General features: G+C 37.3%; 1 protein-coding gene across 4 annotated transcripts in view; it reads left to right on the top strand.

The window, feature by feature from the left end:
• The window catches only part of ttc29 (tetratricopeptide repeat domain 29), a 107,077-nt gene that overhangs the window by 92,096 nt on the left and 3,291 nt on the right, over positions 1-11,690 (top strand). The gene's annotated exons all lie outside the window — the stretch shown is intronic.

The following is an 11,690-nucleotide window of genomic DNA, read 5'->3' as shown; positions in this document are numbered from 1 at the left end:
AGCTACACATGCAAACATAGCTAGCTATGTGGCTCGTTCAAAATTTGCTTTTCACATTTCTTCTTTTCTTGCTGAAGTGTTTAATCATAAACACATATTAGGAAATGTCACTGCCTTGCCCTTTAATTTACCTATATGTTCACACATGTTTCCAGCCTTGGAGATTCGAGCCAATGATTCATTTCTACAATTAAACACACTGGTACTCAAACTGCAGGAAGCCACATTATCAGTAATGTTTTCTCCATGGTTAGAGGGAAATATACTGCATATGCTCAGAAGCATTCTCCTTCTGAACTGCCTTTCAGCTACAGAGGAAAATATCGACCATTATGCTTTTGTAGGCAGCCTTGAATCCCAGTGTGAGGAAAAGACAGGGTATAAATTAAGGGATGAATATATGCATGTTCTGAGCCACCTGCATGTAAATTGGTCAGAGCTTCTTCTATGTCCTTTTGTTAAGGAATGTAAGGTAGTTGCTTGAGGTTGCAGGCCCAATTACAATGGAGTCATCTTTTTTTCATCTGCATTGCTTTTGGCTTTTTAACAGCTTGTCCTACTACAACTATATGTTGTGCAGAGAGAAGGTAAGGAAAAGGAAACTTGAGAACAGCCATTAGTACAGTAAGAGATAGAAAGATCAGGAGTGGATATACAGTTATATCACAATGGAAGGTGGGAGAGCCACAGGGGGCTTCTTGTCACTAAACTGTCTCCTATTTCAAATAGGCTGGATAGCCTTGGCAACAGGCTCCTTGGACTGAAAATATTGCTGCTCATTGGCAAGTTGGTCAAACAACAGTAATCCAGAATCTTACTATATATGAAACCTAGCTGTATGTTGCTTGGGGTAAAAGACAGAAAGGTGAACTTGCAATGGTCTATCATGATACCTTCTGTTTCATCAGGTGCTCCATCCCACAGTTTGCTAAATCCAAATGTGTATTTGAAGATGGGTGGCTGAAACAGAAAAGTGTTTATGTTGGTGTACCACCCTCCCCACTGCTTAACAGTCTCCTTTCCAGAACTGGTCTTGTGATGGTGATTGAATTCTCTTGCCTTAGATTTCCATACTGAGGCTGCCGTGTCACAAATTACTCAAAATTGCATGTCCATTAGTCTGTCCCAAAATGGTATATGGCACCACACATATTGCTATTTTATTTGATGGGTGGGATGATGGTGATCTGGCTATGAAATGTTGATGGTAGAAAACATGAAATATGTCAAGCTAAACATAGGTAAGAGCTCATTAGAAAGCCATGGCAATGTTGGCAGTCAAGAAATTGTACTTTTCTTCTACTGTTCATCTGCACATAGCTATTTAAGCTTTTTTGAGTAGTCAGTGGCCTTCTATGCTTCAACCCACAAGAAGAGAATGCACACTACTCAACAGCCAGCTGTTAATAATTTGTGTGACACTTTGCAGATAAAATTGCTCAGATCTGTTGTTGAAGGCTTTCATGGCCAGGATCACAGGGTTGTTGTATGTTTTCCGGGCTGTATGGCCATGTTCCAGAAGTATTCTCTCCTGACGTTTCGCCCACATCTGTGGCAGGCATCCTCAGAGGTTGTGAGGTACCACATCTGTGGCAGGCATCCTCAGAGGTACCTCACAACCTCTGAGGATGCCTGCCATAGATGTGGATGAAACATCAGGAGAGAACACTTCTGGAACATGGCCATACAGCCCGGAAAACATACAACAAGCTTGCTCAGATCAGCTCTGACCTGAATGCTGTCATTGATACAATCAATGTGGTTTTGTCTCCTATCTGTCCCATATAAATTGATATGTTTTAATGTGTGCAAATTGAGGACAGGATCCTTGGAGAGTTGAGAGCTATGCAGCAGTGTTGGACACATGCATTTCCTGGTCTATAAAAACAGCCAGAAGAGGACTGACTGAATAGATCATGATAGTGTCTGTATTATAGTATCATATTATAGATAGTGCCATACCTTTACTGTTAAAAACAACAACAATCAAGCCTACTAGATAATTATCAGATCGTGTCCAAGTCGCTGATCATAGCATTCTAGTTTTTCTTACTTTTGATAATCAGGGTAGAGTTAGTCCAAAAGATTTTGGCCCAGATTTTTGATTAATGATGTTGCATATATTGATGATATATTGGCTGTTTCAGATAAAAAACTGTACAATGTTTTTCCACTTACAGAATTTTGCCAGTAGAGGTGAACAAAACTGAGAACTGGACATAGGAAGTGAGCACTGAAGTTACTTAGTTATGATTTTAAAAATATGAGATTACTAATGAACTAATATAGGAGGAATAAATCACATTTCTGACATAATTTCTTCAACCTTTAGAAAAGGAGGGTGAATTTAGAACTTTGATAGATGAGAGGTCAGATGGAGATCTGTAGCGTAATGGACAGATCAGAAGGCACCACATCAAAGGATATTGGAAGGTGTAGAAAACCAGATTCCTGGGGGAGAACTACATTCTCATGAGAGTATACAAATGAGAATGGGTAGATTGAAGACATACAGTCCAAAGCAGTATAATTCAGGGAACTCTACAGCAGAGTTTGGTAGTAACACAGTTACTACAAGTTACTTTTCAGGATTAATGGAGAAATGCTATTCTGTTTGCAAGATTATTCAACAATTTTCTTTTCCTGATGCAAATGAGCTGCCTTTTTTGGCATTATTCATTTGGGATGGGAGATAGCCAGCACTTACCTTAATAATATAATAATGCAGTGTAATAATATTTGTTCAATTGCTTGTTGCAATGGCATTCAATTTTGTGTATGTAGTGTTCATTTTAAGAATATGAAATACCCCGAAGGACTTCCCCCACTGGCCATTTCATATTCTTACAATGAATACCACCTGCATGCACGCATACACACAAATTGGAATGCCATTGTAACAAGCAATGGAAAAAGTTTATTTCTGTCCTCCATATATTGGCAACCCAGTTGAGTTGCTTTAGAGAGCTTGTAATGAGCAACACAATAGATTGCTGTTTAACAGTCTAACAGTCTATTCTGCTTTATAGCTAGAATAGGTTTCAGTATTCTCAGCTCTATCACTTGACCTTGTGCTAGAACTTCAGTCCTATCCATTTCTCAGTTTTCCTATTTGCTATACTGATAAAGTGGCAGTTTCATAGTGTAATATTTATTCCCCTGTACTTCCCAGCAAGTCCTTCGGGAAGCAGTAAATGTGGAAACATTCTTAACGAATAAGGCACATTTACTTAAGGAACTGTGAACAGGGGCTAGAGGAGGCAGGAACTCCTGTTTTGCTCCAACTCAGTTCATGTGCATATTTTGAATTGATCACCTGCTAACTATATGAACTTTAGAATTGTAATTTCTTCTCCCCAGTTGTTTTAGTTAGTTAGTTAGTTAGTTAGTTAAGCTTAAAAAAATCTTACATCACATGCAGGTATATTTACATGGCTCAGGATGGTCTTCCTCTTTGTTCGTGAAGATTAGGTTAAATTTGAGAAACCGTTCTGCACACAACACTGTGAATATATAGGGGATGCTATCATTATGGTGGGTAATGCAATAGGAATTGGTTTTAAATATGTCATAATATTATGCATCTAACAGTATTCTAAAATTAACAGTAAAAAAGTAATACCAAAAATGTGTAATTTGTTATGCAAATAACAACACAGTGAAATCAAAAGAATAATCTTATTAATGGAGTAAACTCCCTTCTAGGATTGTGTGTTTAACAGATGTCTACTGGCTACCGTATCTGGGGAGCTGATTCTTTGTTTAGTATAAATACTAATGGGATCAGAGAAAAAGAATTGGCTAACATTTTTGGCTATTTTCAGAGAAGATTGCTTTAAGAGATACGGAGACCACCAAGGCAAGGAGGGGGAGCAAAATTACATAGATCTGATAGACAAGGAGGGTTCTATTATATTTCTACTTCAGATGTTGTCCCATTAAATTCACACTTTCAGTTCATGGGAGTCAGAGCAGCATGACAAAGATCTTTGGATAAAATGAATCTACTTTATTCCTTTTTGTGAAAATGATTAAGGTTTCTGATCAGTACTGTTTTTCAGCAATCATTATTTGAAGGCTAGATGAATGATCCTTGCTATAAGACAGAAGATGAGATGGAATCACAAGGAGATAGGATACCACCAGAAACAAAATATCTGAATGTATTATTTGAACTTCAAAACCATACATGGTGATTTATTTGTTAATAGCAGGGGGGAAATCCTTTTCTACCGTGGCAGGCAAATATTTTTAAAGTGTTTAAAGTAGAGCGCCCATCAAATAAGCATAATTATAATCAAAATTCTTAGAACGTTCACAAAAATTCCTGAAGGCAATCAGCTCTACTCAAATTAGTAACTCCGATAAATCACCATTAATTAGCTAATATAAGCCAGCAGGTGGTTTCAAGCCCAGAGACATTCCCTGGTTATTTAAATTATGTATACTACACTACACCAAAGATAAAGTAAGAGAAAGGGAACAACAGCCATGAATATGTAAAAAAAAAACTGTTTAGGGGTAAAAATCTCTTGAAATTCCCAGATCCAACCCAAAGGAATACAAGGCGGCTTTGACCCTCATGCTCAAATAATATAATCCATTAACAACTCTGTGCAGCTTTTATTTCAACATCATACAGTGAACAAAGTGCATTGAACGCTAACTTGCATATATTTGTACTGAGGGAGAAGAGGGTTATTAATAGTAGTAACTAGTTTTTAAATGATGTCATGGGTCTTTGAAATATAAGGTCAATGGAGTATACTGGAGGAATCCTGTTCATTTAGATTCCCAAGAACATTATTCTGACCTTAATTCCAATGCAATATGGTAATACTGGAATATAAATCACACATGCTAAAGAAAGGTGAAACAAATGTAGAAAACTGAAATAAAATTAAAATCTCTAATTCAGCTGTCAAATCATGGAATGTTACCTAAATACTAAAGAAATATATTGCACATTCCGGGTCACTTTAAAATAGCCAATAACTAAAGGAGGGAAAGAAAGAAAAAATTCCATCTTACATTGACCTCAGCACCACTTGTACATGAATGACACTCAACTCTACTTCTCCATCCTAGATTTCTCATGCTCCATGTTTCTCTGCTATTTCTGCTTTAATGCTTAATTGTCACTTTATTTCCTTTAAGTTCTTCCTCAAAACTCATATTTTCCAGGAAGTACTTGAATCATACCCCAGTCCCTATGTCCTTATTTATATTCCACCCTTCTCTCCAAAGGACTCAGAGTGGATTACAGCATATACACACACTGGCAAACATTCGGTGCCTTGTTACAAATGGAAAGAGAGTGAAACACAAATCCAAAGGCAAAGGCTTCTCCTTTCATTTCCGGCTCTGGAGGCAGTGCTGGAGGCAGTGTGGCTCTGGGGGAGATGCTCTTCTCTGTTTCCAAGCTGAGGAGCCTGCGTTGTTGTAGACACCTCCTGGTCGTGTGGCTGGCAAGACTGCTTGGAGCAACTTCTTGCCTTTTCGTGCCGAAGCGGTACCTGTTTGGATGGCGTGATTTTAATATTGAATGTAATTTTTTGAAATGTTTAATATGTATTAATTTTACTTCAGTTTATTTTAAGCTTATGTTTTGTATGTGTTTAAGGCATTGAATAATTGCCATATGTAAGCCGCTTTGAGTCCCCTTCAGGGTAGAGAAAGGCGGGGCATAAATAGGGTAAATAAATAAATAATATTTATCTACTCACATTTGCATGTTTTCAAACTGCTAGGTTGGCAGGAGCTAGGGCTAACAGCAGGAGCTCGCCCAGTCTTGCAGATTCAAACTGCCAGCCTTAAGGCCAGCAGTTCAGCAGCACAAGGGTTTAACCCATTGTGCCACCACAGCCCTTTTAACAGTTTTAAAACACATTAAAATACTCTTTAAAAACAATCCTAGAATCCAGTTTTCAACCGTTAAAGCAGCCATTTCAAACATTGAATTCACTGTTTTGGCTCCCTGCTGGTAGGCTACAAGAGGTTTAACCAGCCTAACATCATTGGGTGGGAAGTTCCACTTTTGAGGTGCTACTACAGAGAAAGCTCTTTTACACATACCCTCCAACTTAACCTCATGAGATGTGGGGCATGCAATGTGGCCTCCTCTGAAGATCTCAAATTTCTGACAGGCTCATAAAGTAAGAGGATGTTCTGGTTACAACCAGCACCTTGAATTGAGTTCAGAATCAAATTGGAAGCCAGTGCAGTTTTTGTAAGACATATTCCTCCCCAGCTGACTCCAAGCCTGTGGTTTCCCTCTGTCTCTTTTGAGGTCTATTTGGGCAAGGACCTGTCAGGTTTCTTCTTTATAAAGCACTATGTGCATAGATAATACTTACTAAATATAGTACAATGCTATCATATCAAAAGGTCATCCATCTCATACAAATCTCAAATTATTCTGTCCTGAACCCTTTTTTCCTAGTCAGTCCCCAGACCATATATTTGAAACTTGCTAAGCATTGGAAGAGTGTGGCAGTCCAGACTTGGCCTTGTGATATCTTAGGACAAGGAATACTACTATAATAGAAAAAAGAGATGACTGACTTAAATTTTGCTAAAAATTTTGGTTGATACAAACAATTTCTTTGCCAAATAGCAAATGATATTTCCTGTTTGAGGGTCTAGTGTTTTGTATATGCTGTGCCTTATAATTCTTGCCCTCCAATTAAGATACAAGACAGAGCTCTGTTTGCTCTGAATCCATGTAGTCCAGAAAATATGATAAACACAAGAATATATACACAGCTAAGAGATTCAATAATACATGTGGCAGTAGTCACGTCATAAAAGAGAGCAAAGTAGGATGTAAATATAGTAAAATTTGTGTGTTTCAGTACCAATTTTGAAACTATTTTTCATTAAAGGCAAGCCAATTTATTTTCCCCAAAAAATTAAATCCAGCTGCAGCCACTCCAGAACATCCCAAAAGTCTGTAACAGATGTTCCATCCAGATTCTACTCCAAAATATATTCTCCTTACAATAAATTAAATAGAAAATACATCCATCATTAAATAATAAGGTGACAACTGTTTCATTTCTAACTAGACTTTGGAAGTAGAGAATTAGAGCAGGAGGAGTTAGGTCTTCCCACTGATCAGAGTTGAATGGATGTGCATGAGATACTTGAGTGCTCTTGCAATTGCAGTAAAAGCATTGCTTGTAAGAATATTTTCTCCTCACTTGGCAAGCGTCTATCCCTTTGGATGCTTCATTGTATATATATTTTAGACTTTCTCACACAAATATTTGTACAAAAACTTTTAATAAATGCAATTTATACTTGACTAGATGTTAAAAAAAACACTGTTGTGTATTTTTTCGTGAATTAGCAAGTCTCATTGGGCATAATGCCTGTAGTCTTTGTCAAGCCTATGCTAGCATTAAATACTTCTAACTTTTTCAGTAAATAAATCCATATTTTTCATGCAACGCAAACACCTTATGTCTTTTGCCCTATAACATTTTCTTTCTGGTGTACGTTGCACTTGCATAAGTTCAACATAAATAAGGGGCTTTGCTCATCAGTAGTTTACGATCTGGATGTTTAGTAAATTTGCTTCTGCTGATGTGATTTTGAAATGATTTGTATTGGTATTTATGATGTTTATTTTTAAGATACTAGAAATTAATAGCAAAAGTTACAAGTGGAGAATCATTTTTGGTATCTTGGATTACATTCTTTTAAGAATAAAGAGGAAGAAAGTGATGGTATAATCAAGGAATCGATTTATTCCATCACTGGGTATAAAAACATTAGCCCTGGGAAAGAGTGTTTCTTCAAGAGCTTTAGCTGCCCAGCCACAGTTGCATAGCACAAAATGATTTGCATTTTTAGAGAAATTCAGGTCTTCAGTGAGCTCTGGTGAAACATGAATAAATTGCTTTCTTTTCCTCTTTTACAGACTTTATGAAGCTGAATCCATTAGGGGCCAAGTCAAAGTGTAATGAAATAAAGGCAACAACTGACATGATGGAAACCCTGGATTAGGTTTCCTGGTAGTCTAAGCTTAGCTGTCATGGCCTACATGTCAAGTTAGTGGTCTTTGGGGAGAACCATGAGTACATGTGGATATATTTTTTAACTGCTGCATTACAGCAGGTCTCCAAAGCAGGTAGAAATTAAATAGAGAAGCAAAGATTAAGAATTAAACAGAACTGCAGGAAGCAGTTCACAAGAGAGGACTTGATTTGATCCTGCAATCCTTTCCTAGCCTGTCAGGTTGCTATAATCCGCTACCATTTTGCATGAGATCTATCGTATTCCCTCATGCTTGCAGAACATCGACTTATGTAGAAGAAGGGGATACAGAATGGAGGGCATGCTTGTCTGATTGTGAACTAGAACAGTTACCAAAAACGAGCATAGTGGAACATCAGTGAGCAGGAAAATACATATTTTACATGTGCTAATGTTGAATGGTTTTTTAGCTGGTACCACTATTAACAGAGTTCCCTGAATGAGAGTCAAGGAAAAAGATAGTTTGCTTGACAATAATTTTTAGAATCTTTCACTTACAAACTTCTTTAGGAAATCTTACTCATAGCTGAATTCCCCCTTTCTGACAATAATACCTGAGGTACTATCTAGATCTCATATGTGTTTGACTACTGAACAGGAAATATATCAGGATGATAGTGGCACAGACTTGGAGAATTAAATTAATCTTACAAATAAATATACACAGCCTGTTAGTGAAAACTATAGTAGGAACATCAAATCAATTGGATTTACTCATCTATTGACTCATGGTTTAAGAATTGATAGAGTGGTTTTCTTTAGTTGGGATTAACCAGAAGAATTTTAGCTTCATTCGGTTCTTAAAAGGATACACCATCTGTTAAATAATGACTTCTTGACCTATTCTGTACAGTGCTTACATAGGTATGTGTCCTCAGATTCTATACTAGCTGCTACATTGACTCTCAAACATTATTTTCTAGGGAGAAAACCCATCCATTTAAAAAATGAGTTTGAGGGTAATGCTTTTTTCCACCTCTATAAATGGAGACTTGCATATCTGTTTGTATTCTGGGCCCACTTTAAGAAAGAAATCTAATTGATACAGTACTGCTGGGGAAATGATCCCATCCTCCACAAAAATGCACTGATACCAATGGAACGATCAGAAAACTTTGAAGGGTGACTTTTTCTTCTCTGAAGAGCTTGCCTGCAGAAAACTGACTCTTCTGTAAGGTTCAGTGACAGGAACTCTGGCTCTGCTCTGAAAGCATCAGAGCCTTCAACCTGCTTTTCCCACACTTCCTTGCCCTGAAGGGAGGCACTCAAGGCTAATGCTGCTTAAAAGCTTTAAAGCAAAACTCTAGCTTTACAGAAAATCTCCCTGGCATTCTGTTTTATTGCAGATGCTGTGATGTTATTTTGCTAGCTTCCGTTTTTGTGCCCAGAAGATACTGAGCTAGCATCTTGAAAGGCCATGAGTTAATACAGTGTGATCTCTAAATACTGAGATGGTGCACACTTCATAAGCCACTAAACAAAGTCTCAATGAGGTTGCTAAAACAAAAAATTCAAGAATCAAAATTGCATTGGACATTCTTATTATTATTTTGTTAATGTATATTAATGAACTCTAGGAACACCTAGAGCTCAATTCCACTTAATTCCACTTCTCAAATTGCAAAGTGGAATTAAGATGAGGCTACTGCAATACACAAATCCTGCCAAAATATCCAGAAAAAAGTAGTTTTTCAAAATATATACACACATATTTTAAAATGCAATAATACAGGTTCTGTTCCCTCTCTTTCATAGAGGTCTCTGTTCTTGATTTATTCAGTGGCTTTCCTCAAATCTAGGTGATCACACCATAATGTGTATGGTATAGCCTTAAGGTGGTCACTGAGTGGCCACTCAGATCTGCAGTGGCCATTCAGTCCTCAGTGTATAGCTTCACTAATTCTTGGGGAATAATTATGTTCATGGCACTAGATTTCTCCAGGAAATATTACAGTCTTGAAGAAAGCTAGCCTAGGAAGTATTTGTTCCTCTCGTAGATATATTGGCCTCCCTCCCTGTGTTGGATGATCTCCTTTGTTAGTACTGAACTAGAAATCTGATACATTTCCATTCTTCTCAAGTGAAAGAGGCCAACTCTTAGACAAGTTGCATTCACCTCCCCACTTCAGGCTTATTGCTCCCAAACCTATCTGTAGTATTTCCCCACTTCAACTCAAGTAAGATTTGCCCTAGCAATCTCTATTAAAGCGGCAATGAATTTGAATGGATTGTGTTTAACCACAACAAGTCTTGAGATTGTTCAGCTGTAAGTTTAAATGGACAGGGGATCCATCTAGAGCTGCATCTACTCCAGAATAATTCAAAGAGACTACTTTATCTTTAGGCAATTTTACTCATGAGAGCAAAAATATGGCCATCCCACTTTGTACCCTAAAAACCACAATGTTTATAACCTTTTCCCCAACTAAAAAGGAATTGTGCAAAGTAACTTACAGATATAATAACAGCAATAATCTATCATGTGAGCATAATTATCAAACTAAAACAAATATTAAGCATGGCAAAAAAGAAGTTCCATTATATCTCTTACCTCAGCTAAAAGATTATCCTTTTCAAATCCCAGAAGATTTGAATTTCTATTTTAAGGTGTGTAAAATAAATCTTGTAACCAGTTCATAAACTGGGCACCAATAGTCAGCCCTTTTAAAGCTAGTCAAAATCAAACATTCTATGTTGTTCATTTAGGATTCCCTTGTGTGCTCATAAAGACCTATTCATGGCTCTGTGTAATACATTGTCTCAAAAGTAACCCAAATAAAACTTGTTTACAATCTACATTAAACAACTGTGTAGTAAAAGCAGAGTATTCTCCATCTTAAATCTTCTGAAACATTGAGAGTCTTCTATACTTAGTACTTTATTTTAAATTATTTTAATTCATTTTCTGAAAGGTAGCTAAAATGTTGGTACTTAATTCAAGATCTCTTTCCTTTTTTATCCCGCTTTTCTCCAATCATGGCAACCAAAGTGATTCACAACATGATTTAAAAACAGATACAGCAAAAAGCACAATGAGTTCTAATATTGTTGCAAATTAAAATACTAAATATCTTTAGCAACCAGGTGCTACTGTTTTAGACTGTGTGCTTTACCACCATCATTGAATTCTGAAATCATTACAATGGTCATAGCGCCCCTGAAAGATAATGAAAATGGGCTAAGATGCTAACAGGATAAAAATCACTTTAACACAGAAGTGGTGGTTTTTCTTATTTGACAAAGTGGGCCCTGGTTCAGGGGTGCTTTGAATGCGATTTCCTACTTCTTGGCAGGGGGTTGGACTGGATGGCCCATGAGGTCTCTTCCAACTCTACTATTCTATGATTCTATGAAAGGGTGGTGGTGGTGGTGGTAACTTCAAGTCAACTGTGACTTACGTAACTCTTACCAGGATTGCGTTGGCAAGATTTATTCAGAAAAGACTTTCCCTTCCTCTGAAGCTAAGAGACTATGGTTTGCCCAGAGTCACCCAATGGCTTTCCATGGCAAGGCTGTTGTTGTTGTTGCAGATTGTTAGTGTTGTTGTTGTTGTTGTTGTTGTTGTTGTTCTATTTCATCTCTTTTGTTTCCTTGCTTATTCCCTATCCCTGTAGCAAAAAACTTCAGCTCTGAGGTCTCATTCCAGGTCA

This window comes from Anolis carolinensis, chromosome 5, assembly GCF_035594765.1.
Source record: "Anolis carolinensis isolate JA03-04 chromosome 5, rAnoCar3.1.pri, whole genome shotgun sequence".
Taxonomy (NCBI): Eukaryota; Metazoa; Chordata; class Lepidosauria; order Squamata; family Dactyloidae; genus Anolis; species Anolis carolinensis.
This window is presented reverse-complemented; position numbering and strand designations above follow the sequence as displayed.